This window comes from Anabrus simplex, chromosome 9 (assembly GCF_040414725.1).
Source record: "Anabrus simplex isolate iqAnaSimp1 chromosome 9, ASM4041472v1, whole genome shotgun sequence".
Classification (NCBI taxonomy): domain Eukaryota; kingdom Metazoa; phylum Arthropoda; class Insecta; order Orthoptera; family Tettigoniidae; genus Anabrus; species Anabrus simplex.
In genome coordinates this window covers 82,393,451-82,412,698 of record NC_090273.1, presented here as the reverse complement: position 1 = coordinate 82,412,698, position 19,248 = coordinate 82,393,451, and the positions used below count along the sequence as shown (strand labels likewise).

General features: G+C 41.7%; 1 protein-coding gene across 2 annotated transcripts in view; it reads left to right on the top strand.

The window, feature by feature from the left end:
- The first annotated feature begins 2,755 nt into the window (after positions 1-2,755).
- The window catches only part of LOC136881113 (uncharacterized), a 242,057-nt gene continuing 225,564 nt past the window's right edge, over positions 2,756-19,248 (top strand). The window contains exon 1 of one of the 2 annotated variants that reach the window (XM_067153753.2): positions 2,756-2,852. The gene's annotated coding sequence lies outside the window, so the exon portion shown is untranslated. The remainder of the gene's footprint in view (positions 2,853-19,248) is intronic. The other variant, XM_068229202.1, reaches the window with a different exon arrangement.

The window sequence follows — 19,248 nt, the reverse complement described above, 5'->3', positions numbered from 1 at the left end:
ATACCGTACTAAAAACACTTTTTAAAAAACATATATGTATCCAGAAAATCCAGATACGATTGCAATGTTCTTCCTTTTTTCAACGTCCTATATTTACATGATAAAATAGCATAACAAGGTAATACTTAGTGTGCAGGGCGACGTAATGTTTTACGTAGTATGGCTAAGTACTAAGTTTATTAAAGTGGTAACTGATTATTGGACGTGGAGTTATTCAAATAGTAATTATAGTACTATACTTCGTGGTGTTTGGGAGTATGGTACTTATGTATTCAAGTATATTTATTTATTTATTTATTTATTTATTTATTTATTTATTTATTTATTTATTTAAAATGATGAAACAACATTGAGTTTAACCGTTCGCCAATTTCTACCAACCCAGCCAAGTGGCGTAAAAGGCTAAATACTCGCTTGCTCTTTGCAAAATATAAGGGTTCGAATCCCGAAAGCAAGTTGCTTTATGTCGCACCGACAAAGATAGGTCTTATGGCGACGATGGGACAGGGAGGGCTAGGAGTGGGAAGGAAACGGCCGTGGCCTTAATTATGGAACAGCCTATCTCCCGAATACTGGATACTGGCCGCACGTAACCGACTGCAGCTATCGAGCTCGGTAATCCCGAAAGAATTGGTTGCCATTATAGACAGTGGTAATTATTGCTTTAAGAGAAAGACAAATACGTAACCATATCCTCTTAACTCTAATCAGAAATAGGAAAAGGAAAAGGTAAGAATCCTTCAAAGAATGGAGATATGGTCAAAAGAAAGAGGAAGGCCCACGAAAGGCATGAAAATGAAAGACTCCAAAGTTAAAAGCAAGCTTGTACTGGTAGGCCCCCTTAAACAATCATCTTCATCATCAAACTTGTAGTTTTACATAACCGCTCAATTCATCACAGCATCCGCATCCAGTTTTATACGGAATCCGAACCACAGGCACATGGACATATTTCAAAAGAACCCCTTGCATTGGCCGGGATACCAATCGTGACCCACTTAGTGAAAAACCTGTGAGTGTGTCGCTCGTCTACCACACCCCACATGAAATATTCTTTTATTTGCTCTCTGTTTACGTCGCACCGACACAAACAGTTGATATGGTGACGATAGGATAGGTCAGGGATAGGTCTGGGAAGGAAAGGACCGTGGTATCAATAATTAAGGTACAGTCCACCATTTGCCTGGTGTGAAAATTGGAAACCATGGAAAACCATCTTCAGGGCTGCCGACAGTGGAATTTGAACCGAACTGTGAGGTTATTAAGTTAATTGTAACTGTGAGGTTTTATACAGGCATTATAGGTAATATATAACGCAAGATGGTGAGAATGTTTTCTTTCTTTCTTTCTTTCTTTCTTTCTTTCTTTCTTAGTCTGTTTACCCTCCAGGGTCGATTTTTCCTCGGACTCAGCGAGGGATCCCACCTCTACCGATTCAAGGGCAGCGTCCTGGAGCTTCAGACTCTGGGTCGGGGATACAACTGGGGAGGATGAACCTTGCCCAGGCGGCCTCACCTGCTATGCTGAACAGGGGCCTTGTGGGGGATGGGAAGTTTGGAAGGGATAGACAAGGAAGAGGGAAGGAAGCAGCCGTGGCCTTAAGTTGAGTATCATCCCGGCATTTGCCTGGAGAAGTGGGAAACCACGGAATACCACTTCCAGGATAGCTGAGGTGGGTATCGAACCCACCTCTACTCAGTTAGCCTCCCGAGGCTGAGTGGACCCCGTTCCAGCCCTCGTACCACTTTTCAAATTTTGTAGCAGAGCCGGTAATCGAACCCGGGCCTCCGGGGGTGGCAGCTAATCACACTAACCTCTACACCACAGAAGCGGACGTTAATTTTCTAATGAAGGAAATTGTGAAGATAAATGTACATCATTTTATTCCCCATAATTTATTTACTATTACAATTTGCATTTGGCAGACTTGTCTCAAAACTGGCCATAATGTTTTCCAAGCGAGAGAAACGTAAACAAAGAAGAAAACGAAGGTAGATTTTTTATGTTTAGCCAGAACAAAGTGAAAAAAAGAAAGTTCATTTGGAGTTTGCAAATCGGATAATAACGGGAAAAAAACCTAACGAACGTACATATTTTCGTAGAGACACCCCTCTCCCCCCCCCAAAAAAAATATTGTACACTTTTGTCACATTCTTGTAAGATCTCCCACAAAAAAAACCTTCGAGCGAACGTATTTTATGGATGACTCCACACCCAATTTAATTCAGCATAATTCATTTCATTATCATTAGCTCCTCAATTGAGACTGGCGACGGGAAGGGCATCCGGCCGTAAAACATGCCATATAATTTCATCTCACCTTATCGCCGACCCCTTATCAGGAAATGGGACTAAGAAGTAGACATACGTACATCGATCGGTTCAGGAAGGGAATGAATGAAGCCCCCTTCTAGCGACGAGGATAGGAATTGTGCCGGCTTCCGAATGATTTTGGGGCAAAGATGTTTTGAGAGTGTTACTGGAAAACCGGAATATGCGGAGAAAAATCTGTCCTGCCTCCGCTTTATCCAGCACAAATCTCACATGGAGTGACCAGGATTTGAACCACGGAGACAGCGCAGCGGTGAGAGAGCAGCGCGCTGCCGTCTGGTCTAACCAGGAAAACGAGCCAGGGACCTCCACAAGGATGATACCACTGTGCTCTGGTCCCTTTCACGGCCTCTTGCTGCACCGTCATTCGCGTGAGCTAATGAGCTAAAAACGACTAGGAAACAACAGTTCCCCGGCTGGCATAGTCCACGTCACATTGGCACTGCCTGTCTTCCACGTCGAGCGTTCCTAGCAGTGATAAACTCAGTGGATAGAAAGCTTGCAGCGGGTCTACATCTGAGGTGAGTACATTGCAGTAAAGTGCATTCCGTGTAATCCAGAAATAAACTTGTGAGTGGCCTTTAATACTGCTGCCAACCTGAGCATGACGAAACTACGTGCTACCTAGTACTGATTGTAAGCTCAAGGTCGAAATTATGTAACCTCATTTAGCAACCATTCAACAGAACAGCCTTATTCTACACGCTCGAGTGATTAAATTGCAACTTCCCTCTCTACAGCTGGTGACGGCTCAAAGGTTTGACTCTGGAATCAATCAATCAGACGGGTCAAATCAAGTCTCCGCCGACTTCTTCAGCTCTTCAGTGCTTTAATTATTTGAATTTAATTGCTAAAATACAATATTATTTTACTGATCAAAGTTAGCTACTTACAGACTGACTTAATCATATTATTATTATTATTATTATTATTATTATTATTATTATTATTATTATTATTATTATTATTATTATTATTATTATTATTATTATTCTGTCAGGCTGAGTGGCTCAGATAGTTCAGGAGCTGGCTTTCTGAGCCCAACTTGGCAGGTTCGATCCTGGCTCTCTGCCGGGCTGAGTGGCTCAGACGGTTGAGGCGCTGGCCTTCTGACACCAACTTGGCAGGTTCGATCCCGGCTCAGTCCGGTGGTATTTGAAAGTGCTCAGATACACCAGCTTCATGTCGGTAGATTTACTGGCACATAAAAAACTCCTGCGGGACTAAATTCCGATACCTTGGCGTCTCCGAAAACCGTCAAAGTAGTTAGTGGGATGTAAAAACAATAACATTACGATCATCATCGTCTTCTCCTTCTTCTTGGCTTTTTACATTTCTGGGGGCAGGGGGTTGCTAATCGATGTTTTTGTCTCAGTTTTACGCCTCGTCGCCCCTCCTGACATCAACCATATATGGCGGGATGAATTCACTATTGCGTGTTTCTGTGACAGTTGGTAGTATGGTGTGCTGTATGTAGGTGGAGAGAAGCGTATAAAACGAACAAAAGCATCAAGCCCCCTAGCCAGAACAATGAACTAGACGCGATTAAATTCCATGAGCTGGCCAGGAATCGAACCGGGAACACTCTGAATCAAAAGCTGCAGCGCTGACCATCCAAGGAATCGGACGAACCTCTAATAATAATAATAATAATAATAATAATAATAATAATAATAATAATAATAATTTGGATTTCACCCCATCTAGGCGTTGGACAATTTGCGATTGTACCTGAATCAACATTTTCCTAACTCTGTGTCGCTAAGCAAGCTGCGTGATAACGTAACTGGTGCTTGGCGCGCTATAGTGCAGTTTGGGTTAGATACGTATGGCACGGTGAAGGAACGTATAGTTGGTGACCATTCTTGTTTTAGTTTTTGCCGAAAGTAGTTTTACGAACGTGTCGGATAAAACGGAATCTCGGATAAGCGAAGGTAGGTTATTTATTTTATTTCTATTGTCAGATACCCATTGTTATCGACTTCGACTGTTGACAGCAGTTGATACCAACATAGCGAAAGAACGTCTGATACAAGTGATTACGATTGAGGAACGTTTGCTGACCGCTGTGTGGGTTCATGAGCATAAAATTAGTGGTAAATCAATTAAAAATATGAGGGACGATTTCGTTGCGCGGTTTGTGAACGCAGCACCGACAAAGAAGACGTTGTCAGCGTGGGAAAAGAAACCCGTTTGAACTGGCAGTGTTCGCGACGCGCCGAGAAGTGGAAGACCATCCACCAGACTTAAACTTTGTGCTGACCTGGAAAAATCTATTGAAACATTTTCTGTCAACAAACCCATACGGAAACGTGCTGTGCAGAGACCATGCAGGGAAACATACCGATGTTTTAGATTCCCAAGATGCAAATAGAAATACATAAATAAATAATGAGTATATGCACTTTTATATCATGCCAGTTTGAGTTTAATTTAGTTCAGGCGTCTAGCTCGAGCGGTCGAGGAGAGAGGTTGCGTTGCGAAGTGCGTGCTGTAAACATGGTCGGCATTGAACAGTACCGGGCCGCTATTGGGAAATGGCAGGCAAGGCAGAAGAAGGAGGCCAGGAGTGGATTGGTGACGGACGGATTGAAAATGAGTGAAGCGGTGCTGGTGGTGACAGTGATAGCAGTGTTACTCTGGTTATTGGGGGGGTGGAAGTAAACCCAGGCCCAAATACCAGTGGAAAATATAGTACGGAGGATTTGGCCGCACTCAGGGTGGTTGTAAGTGAAGTTATGCAGGAGAAGTGTCAATGGGATAAGGTGCAGGAAATAAAGGACATGATGGAGGAGCAGAGAAGGGAGATAGGGAACATGAAGAAATGGCTTGAAACGAAGACAGAGGAATCGAGCAGGAGAGTGGTCAATAACGAGAAAGAAATCGAGTTATTGAGAGGGGAAGTGAAACATCTGAAAGATGAGGTGATGAAGTTGAAGAAAGAAGCGGAGGGGTACAGGCAGGAGAGATTGAAAAAAGCCATATTTATATATGGAATTGAGGAAGGGGCGAGAGAGAGCAAGATTGAGCTGATATTTAAGGTGGTGGAAGCTATACGTGATGTTATGAAGATAAACTTTAGTGAGGTAGACATTGATGATGTAGAGAGAGTTGGTAAAATCAAAGGTCGGAGGCCAATTAGGGTTAAATTGTTCTCAACCTTAATGGCAGATTCTGTGTTAAGGAACAGCAAGAATTTACAAGGGCGGAAAATAGGGGTGAAAGGAGACATGGGAAGAGAAGGAAGTGAAAACGCGAAGATCTTGAATAGGCACCTATGGAGAGCGAGGAACCAGGGGCTAAAGGCCCGAATAAGAGGTCTGAGGTTGGAGGTGACAAACGGGCGATGGGTCAGAGTTCATTCAGTGACTAAGCTAAAGGAAATGGACGAAAACGAGAGGGTTGAGAGTGGTGAGAGGACAAGGCAAGATGGGAAGAAGAAAGAAGAAAAGAAGAGGAGGAGGGACGTGGCAGGAGAGCAGGGCATCTCGGAAGAGAATGGGCAGTGCAGCCGGGAGACAGAAGACCAAGATAGTGAAGTGGACGGTGAGAGTGGGCCGCAAGAAACTGGGAGAGGAGAGTGTAGAGGTGCAGTGAGCAAGAAAGGACAAAGGGAGGTGGATTCAGAAGTCCAAAATAGTGAGGGGGAGAGTGGGGGTGAGCAGCAAGAAAGGGTGAGTGCAGGGTGCAGTGGTGTAGTGAACAAGAAAGGTCAAGAGGAGACAGATCGACAAGAAGGTAAAAAAATTATGAGTAAAGTCAGGAGTAAGAGCTTAAAAGACATATGGGGAAAAGTACGTAAAGGGATGGAGGATACAGAGGGAGAGAGGTCGATAAATACTAGAAGTAAGAATAGAGGGGGAGACCTAGAAGGGAGGGAGGGAAAGTTATAACAATATTGGAAGATAGGATGTGTGAATATTGAAGGAGTAAGGAGCAAATTAGGAAACAAGAAAGTTAGGGAAGTAATTGAAAGTTTCGATGTTGTGGCACTCTTGGAGACGTGGTTGGAAACAGGGAGGGAGATTGCATGGAAGGGGTTTGAGATAAAATATAAATATAGAAGAAAAGAGAGGAATAAGGGACGAGCACCAGGAGGGATGATAGTTCTAATTAGGGAAGAAATTAGTGAAAGAGTAGAGGATATAGAGACCGATATGATGGAAACCATATGGCTGAGATTGAATTTGGGAGGGAGAGAGGGATGGAGGAAGAAAATAAATCTAGCTTTTGTTTACTGCCACCCTAGTAATTCAGAATATGCAAATAAATATTTTTTTGAAGAGTTATTGGTGGATATTGGTAGGATAAGGGGAATGTATCCAGGGGAGGAGGATATGTTGTTATTTGGGGATTGGAACGCGAGAATAGGAGAACAGAGCCCTGTTTATAGTAGGGAGGATGGAATGTGTTTGTTAGAAAGCAGAAGGAGTGAGGACAAAATTACAAATAGTTATGGAGAGAAGCTCCTAGAGATGTGTGCTGTGGGAAACTTGTATATTCTGAATGGGTGGATAGAGGGCGACAGGACGGGGAAATTGACATATGTTACGGAGAAAGGGGGTAGTGTGATAGATATGGTTTTGAGCTCGGAAGGGATGATTGAGGAAGTTGTAAGTATGGAAATAGGAGATTGGATTGAGTCACACCATTTCCCGGTGAGGGTTATGCTGAAAAGAGAGGAAGAGAAGTGTACAATGAAGGAAAATGAGACAAAGGATAAACGAGGGAGGGGTTATAATAAGTACAAATGGACAGAGAAGGTGGGCCGGGATTGGAATAGGGTAGTAAAGAAGGAGCTACATCTTCTGAAATATGGGTGGGAAGGGGCGTTAGAAGAGAATGATACTGATAAAGCCTTGGAATTGTTGCTACATCCAATAAAGATGATAGCGCAGAAGGTGAAAGCTAGAAAAGGAAATAAGAAAGAGGGAGAAGAATGGTTTAATAGGGAATGTGAAGGATTGCGGAGAAAGGTGATGGACGCGTTAGGAGAATATAGAAGGAAAGGTGGGAGCCAAGAAAGGGAGTTTTTCTGTAGAATGAGGAAGGAGTATAAAAAGAAAATCTCTGAGACAAAAAAGACGTGGTTAGAGGAACAAATGGAAGCCATAAATAATGACTGCAAGACTAACAATTTTGTGAGAGTCTGGGATAAGATTAATAGAATTATGAAGGGTGGAAGGAATATGGAGAGAACGAGTATTGAGGAAGTGCAATGGGTCAGGCACTTCGATGAATTACTAGGAAAAAAGGGGGGTGATAGATGGAGAGGTTCGGGAGAAGAAGTAATTTGGAGGAATAGGGGAGTGGCAATTTATGACTTGGATAAAGAAATCACAAGAGAGGAAATCCGGGGAGTGATAAGCAGAGCCAGAGCGAAGTCGGCCGGGGGGTGTAATGGTATAAATAATAAGTTTTGGAAGGAAATTAGTAAAAATGAGATAATGATAGAGGGCATGGTGAAACTATTCAATAGGATATTCGAGGGAGGAAATTACCCTAGGGAATGGGAAACAGGAATTATATGCCCTATATACAAGGGAAAGGGTAGTAGGAACAATGTGAACAGTTATAGAGGTATATCTCTGTTGGATTCTTTGAGTAAAATATATACTGGGGTGCTAGCGAACAGAATAAGCGGGTGGGCGGAATAAAATGAAATTTTGACAGATTACCAAGGGGGATTTAGGAAAAAGAAAAGAACAGTGGATAATATAATGATAGTAAAGACTATTTTAGAAAAGTATAAGAATATGGATAGAAGTACGGTTTATGTAGCAGCAATAGATTTTGAGAAAGCTTTTGATAAGGTAAATAGAGAGGCCCTACTAGAGAAATTGGGTAGGTTAGGGATTTCGGAGAAGATGTTGAGGGCAGTGGAAGGAATATATAGGGACGTCAGGTTTTGTGTAAAATTGGGAGAAGGGAGAATGAGTGGACCATTAGAGTCCAAGGTGGGTTTAAAACAAGGATGCAAGTTATCGCCCATACTGTTTATTTTATTTATCAACGATATTTTAGAGGGGTTTGGGGCAGAAAATTGGGCTGTACCAGTAATTAATGGTTTGGAAGTGCCAGGACTGATATTTGCGGATGATGTGTTATTGATGACGTTAACTTCAGGGGCGATGAATAGGGCCTTAGAGTCAGTGATGCTATTTGCGAGGAAATGGGGATTGAAAATTAATGGAAATAAGTCTAAAATATTGGTAGTACAGGTGAACAAAAGAAGAAAGATAGAAGGGAATTGGGTAATTCAGGGAGAAAGATTGGAACAGGTAAGGAAGCTGGAATATCTAGGAGTTATTTTTAATGATAAAGGAACTTGGAGTGACCAGATCAAAAGAATGAAATATAGAGGATTGGCAGCCTTAGCCTCAGTCAGAAATTTGCTACTCAAGTACCCGGGGATCAGTTACAAAACACTGAGACTCGTGTTCAGGTCGGTAATCGTGGGGAGGGTATTATACGGAGCAGAAGTTTGGGGGCTGGATGAGAAAAGAGAGGAACTAAGAAGGATTGTTAGTAGTTTTGCCAAGTTAGTGATGGGCTTACCGAGGTGTACAGCAAATGTAGGGGCGGAATTAATGTGTGGGGAGGATTTGGAATCAGAGGGTGTGAAAAGAATAGTTAGATATTGGATGAATTTAAAAAGACAGGAAGGTGGGAGAGTTTTACAGGCAGCATATGTACAGCAATTTAAGAGCATGTATAAGGGTGGATGGTTAGAAAAAATAAAGGGATATTTGGAGAGGATAGGATTAGGACACCTGTGGGGGGAGGTTTGGTCAAAGACAGAAGTGAGAGGGATGAATATACTGGAAAGGAGAATTAGAGATATCCATAGGCAGAAATTATTGGGGGAAAGCAGACTAAGAAATTCGCTGACTGTTTTGACGAAAATAGAGGAGATAGCAGGGTTGAATATTAGATACGTCGATAGGTCAAAACGATATGGGATGATGTGGTGGCTTTTAGGTCTGCCAAGGAATAAAGGCTGGTTACAAGGCAGGGATAAGACAAGGTGTGTACTTTGTGGAGATGTAAATGATGAGTTTCACTTGCTAAGAGACTGTGAGGTAACGAGGGGGTTAAGACATGGATTATTGAGTGCCGAGCATCGGGAAATACTGGGGAGAGGAGATGAGAACGCAATACTGAGATGGATTATTAAACAATGGGAAAAAGGGGGTGAATTGAACAGGTATTTTTGTGCGACAAAAAAGGCCTGCGAGAGTAAAATGAAGGAGAGTGAGTTAGAGGGTGGGCAGGGGAATAGGGGGGTGGAATAGTTATCTGTATAAGGGAAGGGGATAGTATGTTAAAATTCTAATGGATTTAAAATCAAAAAATAAAAATTAAAAAAAAGGGAAGATAGGGACTGAGTACTTAGTTAGGTGGAGTTGGGTAAGAGGGCAGGATTGCATGGTCTGTTTGTTTTATGATATGTTAGTAATTGTTATTCATTGTAATTTTATTAGGTTATGATGGTAATTATTTGTGAAGGCTGAAATGTGGCAATGGTGAAGTGGTATATTTATTGTTGATATGTGGAGTTGGAGGAGTGGTGGTATAAATATGGTAATGGAGAAGTGGTATAGGAGGAAGAAATATGTTGGAAAGGTGTTGGTATATGCGTGACTGGTATTGGTTATTCATTGTAATTTCATTAGGTTATGATGGTAAATAATTGGTGAAGGCTGAGATGTGGTAATGGTGAAGTGATATATTTATTGTGATATTTGGAGTTGGAGGAGTGGTGGTAAATGTGGTGTTGGAAAAGTGTTATATCGTTGGAATGTAGTGTGGGAGAAGTGGTGATATAAGTAGAGGTGGTATATAATGTGGAGTTGGTGCTGTATTGCTGAAATGTGGTGTGGGAAGTATTGAAGGTTTAGTATTTAGGTGATGTATGGTTTGGTACTGAGATGGTTTATTTATGGTTGACTTCGTGGGAGTTGGGAGGTGGTATTATTGTATTGATGTCTGGTATAAGTATTTAATTTCTGGAGCTGGATAGAGGTGAGTTTATTGTCATTTTGTAAATTTTGGTTTGTTTGTATGGAGAGGAGGAAGAAATATGATGTTGGAGAGGTGTTGGTATGTGTTGTATTGCTGAGATATGGTGTCGGAAGCATTGGAGGCTTAGTATGTATGATTGGGTGATGTATGGTATGGTATTGAGATGGTTTATTTACGGCCGAATTCGTGGAAGTTGGGAGAGAGTATTATTGTATTGGTGTCTGGTATGAGTATTGAATTTTTGGAGCTGGAGGGAGGTGATTTTATTACAATTTTGTAAATTGTGGTTTGTTTGTATGGAGAGGAGGAAGGAGTATGATGTTGGAGAGGTGTTGGTATAGGCGTGATTGGTATTTGTTATGCATGGTCGAAATTTTTGGGGGATGGAGAGGTAATTTTATTATGGAGTGTTATGGCGGATTGAAATGATATGAAGCAATGTTAACGCTGATTGGTAAAAGCTGTGGTATGATGGATTGGAATGCTATGACGGAATATTGTTGTTATTATTTAGACTTGTACTATAGGTTAATTTAGTTCAGGGGTATGCGGAATTTGTGCGCAACCTGTACTATAATAAAACCTATTTTCGACTTTAAAATGTTTTATTTAACCAGAGTTTTACTGTCGGCAGCCGAGAAGATGTTTTTTCGTGGTTTCCCATTTTCACACCAGGTCAATGCTGGCGCTGCTTCCTTCCCACTCCTACCCCTTTCCTTTCCCGTCGTCACCATAAGACCTATCTGTGTCGATGGGACGTAAAGCAAATCTGTATACTAATATATAAAAATGAAATGGTGTGTGTCTCTGTGTTACTCAATCACGCAAGAACCACTGGTCCGATTTACATGAAATTTTGCATGAATATAGCTTATTTACATGGTTAACATATAGGCTACTTTTGATTTCTATATTTTGCACTATTTAAAGATGGCGACCATTTTAGTGATCTCACTACACCCTTCGATTTCAAACGTTCAAATTCCATTTAAAATAAAAAGAGAACGCTAAGAAATAACAAACTTTAGAAGGCATATACGAGGTTTAAAACTGAATTTCCTATACGGAAGGTCCTTATCACTTTTCGTGTATCTCCAACGTTTAGCGAGTAAAACCTAAATTTGTGCTATAAAACACGGCCTCCGCGCCGCACCTCGCCTATCCCCTTCACGCGTACCTGCCGGCCGCGCACTTGCCGTTGGCTTGGGCGGGTGTTCAGCCTGTCCCGTTGCGAAGCACGGGTACTTCAGCCAGTTGTAAATAAAAAGAACGAGTTTTTATCAAAGTATAGGATAAAAATTCAAGGTTACAGGTAAGAATTACGCATGTAGGGTAGGGCAGGTAAGTTTTATCTTCAAATAATTGAATATAGCAACAAGCATTTTTCACTTTGGTGAAGAGTAGTATAATTGGATGGTTCTGGCGCCTCCTCCTCCTCCGGCTCTCGGGAGAGGCCTCCTCCTCCCGCGGGAAATTTGAATTTTGGCGGGAAATTTGAATTTTGGCGGGAGATTTGAATTTGTAAACAAAGCCACGTGCTTTTGACAGCTGTCATCGACAACAACGCATCGCTAACCTCAGTACTGCCATCTTGACGGGCCTAAACCTCACTAGTGCCAACTTAACCTAACTAGCATGAGGTAAACAAACCCACGTGTTTTTTGACAGCCACGTGCTTTTTGACAGACAACAACGCATCGCAAACCTCAGTACTGCCATCTTGACGGGAATAAACCTTAGTGGTACCAACTTAACCTAACTAGCGAGAGGTAAACAAAGCCACGTGTTTTTTGACAGCCACGTGCTTTTGACAGATTTGTAAACAAAGCCACGTGCTTTTTGACAGACAACAACGCATCGCAAACCTCAGTACTGCCATCTTGACGGGAATAAACCTTAGTGGTACCAACTTAACCTAACTAGCGAGAGGTAAACAAAGCCACGTGCTTTTTGACAGCCACATGCTTTTTGACAGCTGCCATCCGCCATCTTTGAGCACCGTGCTGCCCTCTTTCGTCACCTGTCATCGGCAGTGCTGCCATCTTGACGGGTCTAAACCTTAGTGCTACCAACTTAACCTAACTAGCGCGAGGTAAACAAAGCCACGTGCAGCTGTCATCCGCCATCTTTGAGCACAGTGCTGCCCTCTTTAGCTACTTACCTTTGAAATGTGGTGGCGGATAATTTGAAAAATGCTTTTTGACAGCAGCCATATTGCATCGTGCTGCCCTCTTTAGCTAGATACCTGTGGTAGCAGACAATTCCACGTGACAGCAGCCATCTTTGAGCACCGTGCTGCCCTCTATGTGGTGGCGGCAAATTCCACGTGCTCTTGTTTGGAAACAAACTCACGTGCTTTTTTGACAGCTACCATCCACCATCTTTAATCAACAGAGCACAGTGCTGTACTCTTTAGCTAGATACCTTTGAAATGTGGTGGCGGCAATTTGAAAAATTCTATGTGCTCTTGTTGGGAAACAAAGCCACGTGCTTTTTTTTGACAGCTGTCATCCGCCATCTTTAATCAATAGAGCACTGTGCTGCGGGCAATTTCGTTAGCTGTCATCCGCCATCTTTAATCCAGAGAGAACAGTGCTGCACTCTATGTGGTGGCGGAAAATTCCACGTGCTCTTGTTTGAAAACATACTCACATGCTTTTTTGACAGCTGTCATCCGCCATCTTTAATCCAGAGAGAACAGTGCTGCACTCTATGTGGTGGCGGTAAATTCCATGTGCTTTACAAACCTATGTGCTTTTCTGACAGCTGTCATCCGCCATCTTTAATCTAGAGAGAACAGTGCTGCACTCTATGTGGTGGCGGCAAATTGAAAAATTCCACGTGCTCTTGTTTGAAAACATACTCACGTGCTTTTTTGTCAGCTGTCATCCGCCATCTTTAATCACCGTGCTGCCCTGTGACGGCAAATTCCACGTAGAAACAAAGCCATGTGCTTTTTTTTGACAGCTGTCATCCGCCATCTTTAATCACCGTGCTGCCCTGTGACGGCAAATTCCACGTAGAAACAAAGCCATGTGCTTTTTTGACAGCTGTCATCCGCCATCTTTAATCACAGTGCTACACTCTATGTGGTGGCGACAAATTCTAAATGCTTTACAAACCCATGTGCTTTTCTGACAGAGCTGTCATCCACCATCTTTAATCACCGTGCTGCCCCGGTGACGGCAAATTCCACGTGCTCTTGTTTAGAAACAAAGCTTTTAATCCAGAGAGAACAGTGCTGCCCTAGTGGCGGTAAATTCCACGTGCTCTTGTTTGGAAACAAAGCTTTTAATCCAGAGAGAACAGTGCTACCCTGGTGGCGGTAAATTCTACGTGCTCTTGTTTGGAGACAAAGCTTTTAATCCAGAGAGAACAGTGCTACCCTGGTGGCGGTAAATTCTACGTGCTCTTGTTAGTTCGTGATTTAAAATCTAAGCTAGCTGTAAATCCCCGATTCTCGACAGATTCTTAATCCGAGTTGTCAGGAAAGGCAACCAAGAGCTTAGATACTACTAGTTTTGCATCAGGGAGGGCGACTAGTCTTAAAAACAAATTCTTGCGATTTAAAATCTTAGTCAGGAAGGACATCCGGCCGTAAAACAATAGTTCGTGATTTAAAATCTAAGAATTGCATCTAGCTGTAAATCCCCGATTCCCCGTGTTAGACGTTGTAAAACAGATTCTTAATCTGAGTTGTCAGGAAGGGCAACCGGTCGTAAAACTATGAGGTTAGATACTGCTAGTTTTGCATCAGGAAGGACAACTCAACACATTCATGTGATTTAAACACATTTTTATCCCCAAGAGAATCGAACCCGAGACTACCGGGTGAGAGGCATGCATACTGTAGGCTATAGATTTGTTCTACAGTCCTCGAAGTATCAGCACAGTCATTCTGAGCGAGTTGTGTAGAATGCATGTGTTAGCTGAAATTGTACACGTATCTTCCGGCTCGACCTTGAACGAAGACACTGATAAGCGGCTTGTAACTCGCGAAGGTCTTCTTAGCTGAGTCCCATGTAAGCTCTTAAAACACAGTACCAATTAAGGTTGTAAAATATTCTGAAATAGCCCTCCTCTGTAGTGTAGTAGTTAGCTGCTACCCTCGGGGGTCCGAGTTCGATTCCCGGCTCTGCCATAGAATGTGTAGCATTTAGCCTATGTAAGTTCCTAACGTAAAATATCATGATTGTACGGAGAGGTTAAAACACACACAGTGCCTACTCCTATCGAAAGAACCTGCACGGTACCGGCATGTAGGCTTCTCCTGGTGAAGGAGCTTGCACATGGTTTAACGCCTCCTATCAACAGCCCTTACTTAATGCTGGCTTTTTTTCGCACACCCCGCCTCACACCATACGACCGGCTGCCCTTCCTGACTAGGATTTTAAATCGCAGTATACGTGATAAATTTGTTGTAGCGGGTTTTATAACTAGATATCCCGGTACCGCTACATAGCCTACTCGACTGAAGAAGCCTGCACAAGGCTTATTGCCTCTATCCGACAAATGAATCAGCATCAACACTCTTGTACTCAAAAAAATCATTTTCGAAGGAGTCTGCACAAGGTTTAACGTCCCCATCAACAGCCCTTACTTATTGCTAGCTTTTTTGCACACCCCGCCTCACACCATACGACCGGCTGCCCTTCCTGACTAGGATTTTAAATCGCAGTATACGTGATAAATTTGTTGTAGCGGGTTTTATAACTAGATATCCCGGTACCGATACATAGCCTACTCGACTGAAGAAGCCTGCACAAGGCTTATTGCCTCCATCCGACAAATGAATCAGCATCAACACTCTTGTACTCAAAAAAATCATTTTCGAAGGAGTCTGCACAAGGTTTAACGCCCCCATCAACAGCCCTTACTTATTGCTAGCTTTTTTTGCACACCCCGCCTCACACCATAGTTTTATACGACCGGCTGCCCTTCCCGACTAGGATTTTAAATCGATATCCCGACATAGCCTACTCCTACCGAAGAAGGCAGCTTAACGCCTCCATCCAACAAATGAATCACACTCAAACACTCTTCAATCATTCTCGCTACTTCGGAAGATAGCGGGTTCGAACTGGAAGCCGTAAATGCTAGGCGAGGGGCCTGCGCGATCGTCATTACATGATCTAGCTTTAGCTCAATACCTACAGGTAAGGAATACCGCGTATGTACCCTCGAGAAGTCGAGGATCACACGCTAACTTTCCAAGGATCGAACTCTTAAATTCTGACACCTCGGTATCAACAGGAGGTTTGAATACGTCAGCCTGCAGGTAGGAGCTCTTGTTTGCATTCGTTCCGACTGTACCGCAGTTGTCAGCTCAGCGATTATCATATCCGCTTGGTAACAAGCAGAATATTTAGCCGCAGCAGTCTGCGCGAAGTGCTCACAGTTCTCTGTATGCGTTTATTACATGCACACATCTCCCGTCTGCAGTGAATATTATTCTTCAGCCTTTATCTTAAGGTAAGGTAGAACTGTTAATTACCTTTTTTTATTTGCAAAGCAACTTCTACGCTAGACATCTACATTCATATATGTTTGTTCTTTTTTTTAGGTACCGTTCGAAAGTACGCAACAATTTTATTCATCCCAGTAACAGCCTGCAGCACGTGCATTTTTTTTAAAGGTATGTTTTCGAACTTTGAGTTGTAAAGATAATTAGGTTAGATGATGTACCCTACACTACATTCATATATGTTTCTTCTTTTTTTTAGGTACGACCAGAATATTATCATTCGAGTTTCAGGCTTGAACGCACGCATTTTATACATCCGAGTAACAGTTTGCAGCGCGAAGATTTTAAGGTATGTCTGACCTCTATTCGTTGAAACTTGGTTTCTTCTAAAACATCGTAACTTTAGTCTATTGATAAATAGTTGTTCTCTTTAATCCTCACGCGGGGTGCGTACATAGCTATGTCTGCCCTCAACAGGCTGAAACTTGGTTTCTTCCGTAACTTTAAGCTAATCATAAATAGTTGTTCTCTTTAATCAACATACTATAGACGTGGTATAATTTCAAACACGTACACATAGCTATGTCCATCCTCAACGGGCTGAAACTTGGTTTCTTCCGAACATCGTAACTTTAGTCTATTGATAAATAGTTGTTCTCTTTAATCTACATACTATAGACGAGGTGCGTACATAGCTATGTCCGTCCTCAACAGGCTTAAACTTGGTTTCTTCCGAACATCGTAACTTTAAGCTAATCATAAATAGTTGTTCTCTTTAATCCTCACGCTATAGACGTGGTATAATTTCAAACACGTACACATAGCTATGTCTGACCTCAACGGGTTGAAACTTGGTTTCTTCCGAACATCGTAACTTTAGTCTATTGACAAATAGTTATTTTCTTTAATCTGCATGTCATAGAAGAGGTTAATCTTATAATTTCAAACACGCACGCATAGCTATGTCTGACCTCAGCAGGCTGAAACTTGGTTTCTTCCGAACATCGTAACTTTAAGCTAATCATAAATAGTTGTTCTCTTTAATCAACATACTATAGACGTGGTATAATTTCAAACACGTACACATAGCTATGTCTGCCCTCAACGGGTTGAAACTTGGTTTCTTCCGAACATCGTAACTTTAGTCTATTGATAAATAGTTGTTCTCTTTAATCTACATACTATAGACGAGGTGCGTACATAGCTATGTCCATCCTCAACAGGCTTAAACTTGGTTTCTTCCGAACATCGTAACTTTAGTCTATTGATAAATAGTTGTTCTCTTTAATCCTCACGCTATAGACGTGGTATAATTTCAAACACGCACACATAGCTATGTCTGACCTCAACGGGTTGAAACTTGGTTTCTTCCGAACATCGTAACTTTAGTCTATTGACAAATAGTTATTTTCTTTAATCTGCATGTCATAGAAGAGGTTAATCTTATAATTTCAAACACGCACGCATAGCTATGTCTGACCTCAGCAGGCTGAAACTTGGTTTCTTCCGAACATCGTAACTTTAAGCTAATCATAAATAGTTGTTCTCTTTAATCAACATACTATAGACGTGGTATAATTTCAAACACGTACACATAGCTATGTCTGCCCTCAACGGGCTGAAACTTGGTTTCTTCCGAACATCGTAACTTTAGTCTATTGATAAATAGTTGTTCTCTTTAATCTACATACTATAGACGAGGTGCGTACATAGCTATGTCCGTCCTCAACAGGCTTAAACTTGCTTTCTTCCGAACATCGTAACTTTAGTCTATTGATAAATAGTTGTTCTCTTTAATCTACATACTATAGACCTAGTATAATTTCAAACACGCGCACATAGCTATGTCTGCCCTCAACAGGTTGAAAGTTGGTTTCTTCCGAACATCGTAACTTTAAGCTAATCATAAATAGTTGTTCTCTTTAATCAACATACTATAGACGTGGTATAATTTCAAACACGCACACGTAGCTATGTCTGTCCTCAACAGGTTGAAACTTGGTTTCTTCCGAACATCGTAACTTTAGTCGTTCTCTTCAATCCTCATGCTATAGGCCTAACTCACAGCCATGTCCAACCTCTATAGGTTGAACATCGCAACTTTAGGCTAATCTCTATTGGTTGTTCTCTTTTCAGAACTTGTTGCATACGCTGTTCACCTAAACACTTTATTCGAAGAAAGAGAAGACACTATGTTCCCATGCGAGCTGTGTAAGGCAATGTTCACAAGACGTGACAACCTTGCACGCCATGTAAAAACAAAACATCATCAGCTATCTGCTTGCGACTATAACCCAACTATGTTCCCCTGCGAACAGTGTAAGGCAACGTTCGTAAGACAGGATAACCTCGCACGTCATATAAAAGCAAAACACCCTAGCATAACATCTGCTTTATGTGATGTTTGCGGGCTGTACTTCGCTAATGTAGAGCAATACCAGGCTCACTTAGCAGAGGTACATCAAATATCTACTTGCCCTCAGGTAGTAGTAGGGAAAAAGCGTGCAGCTACTGATGTAGCTGTAGAAAGTACTAGTAGTAAAAAACCTAGGAAAAATGAACTTCAAACTATTCACTGCGAGCACTGTAACACTGATGTACCATCTTCGCATTTTCAGGGACACTTACGGAGTAATGCGCATAAAAATAATGCGTGTAGAAGTGGTAGTAACGCAAACATCGAGGAAATTAATACAGCATTTAAAAGTAGGATTGCTAGTTACCGAATTCGCACCAGTCAAAAGTTTCAGAGCACTTCAAACTTTTTAAATTGCGTTCAACCGGATGTACAACAGCTTCTTGCTAAATCTTTGTCCAATCATAGTTTATTTAAAGTTAATTTTGAACTTTTCGCCTTGTACATTAAAAGCACGGATGAATCCGAAATAACGGACATTAAATCATTTAATACGAAGAATTTTGTCATAAGTGAGTCGACTAATTTTGGTGATGTACTTAGGGATGTCTCTAACATTATTTCAACTAAGAGTGAGGAATTTCAGGAAAAGGAATCAGGGTGGGCTTTAGTTGAAATAATGTATCTAGAAGTTAACATCAATAAGTACAATCCCATGCGAGGTTCATCGTACATCGAGCTGCCGACATGGATTCAGCAAAGAAAAGCTGTTGTAAACATCCAAAACAATGACGAAGCATGTTTTGCATGGGCGGTGATGTCAGCTTTAAATCCTGTGAAACGGAATGTAGCGAATAGAACATCATCCTATCCACACTATTCAACGCAGCTAAATTTCGATAGTATAGAATTTCCTGTGCAGATAAAGGATATTAAGCGCTTTGAGGAACTAAATAACATTAGTATCAATGTGTATGGTGTAGAGAAAAAGTCTGTAGTAGGTCCTCTGTATTATACATGTCATAAGAAGAGTACTCACGTTAATTTACTCTATATTGAAAACAGTGAGAAT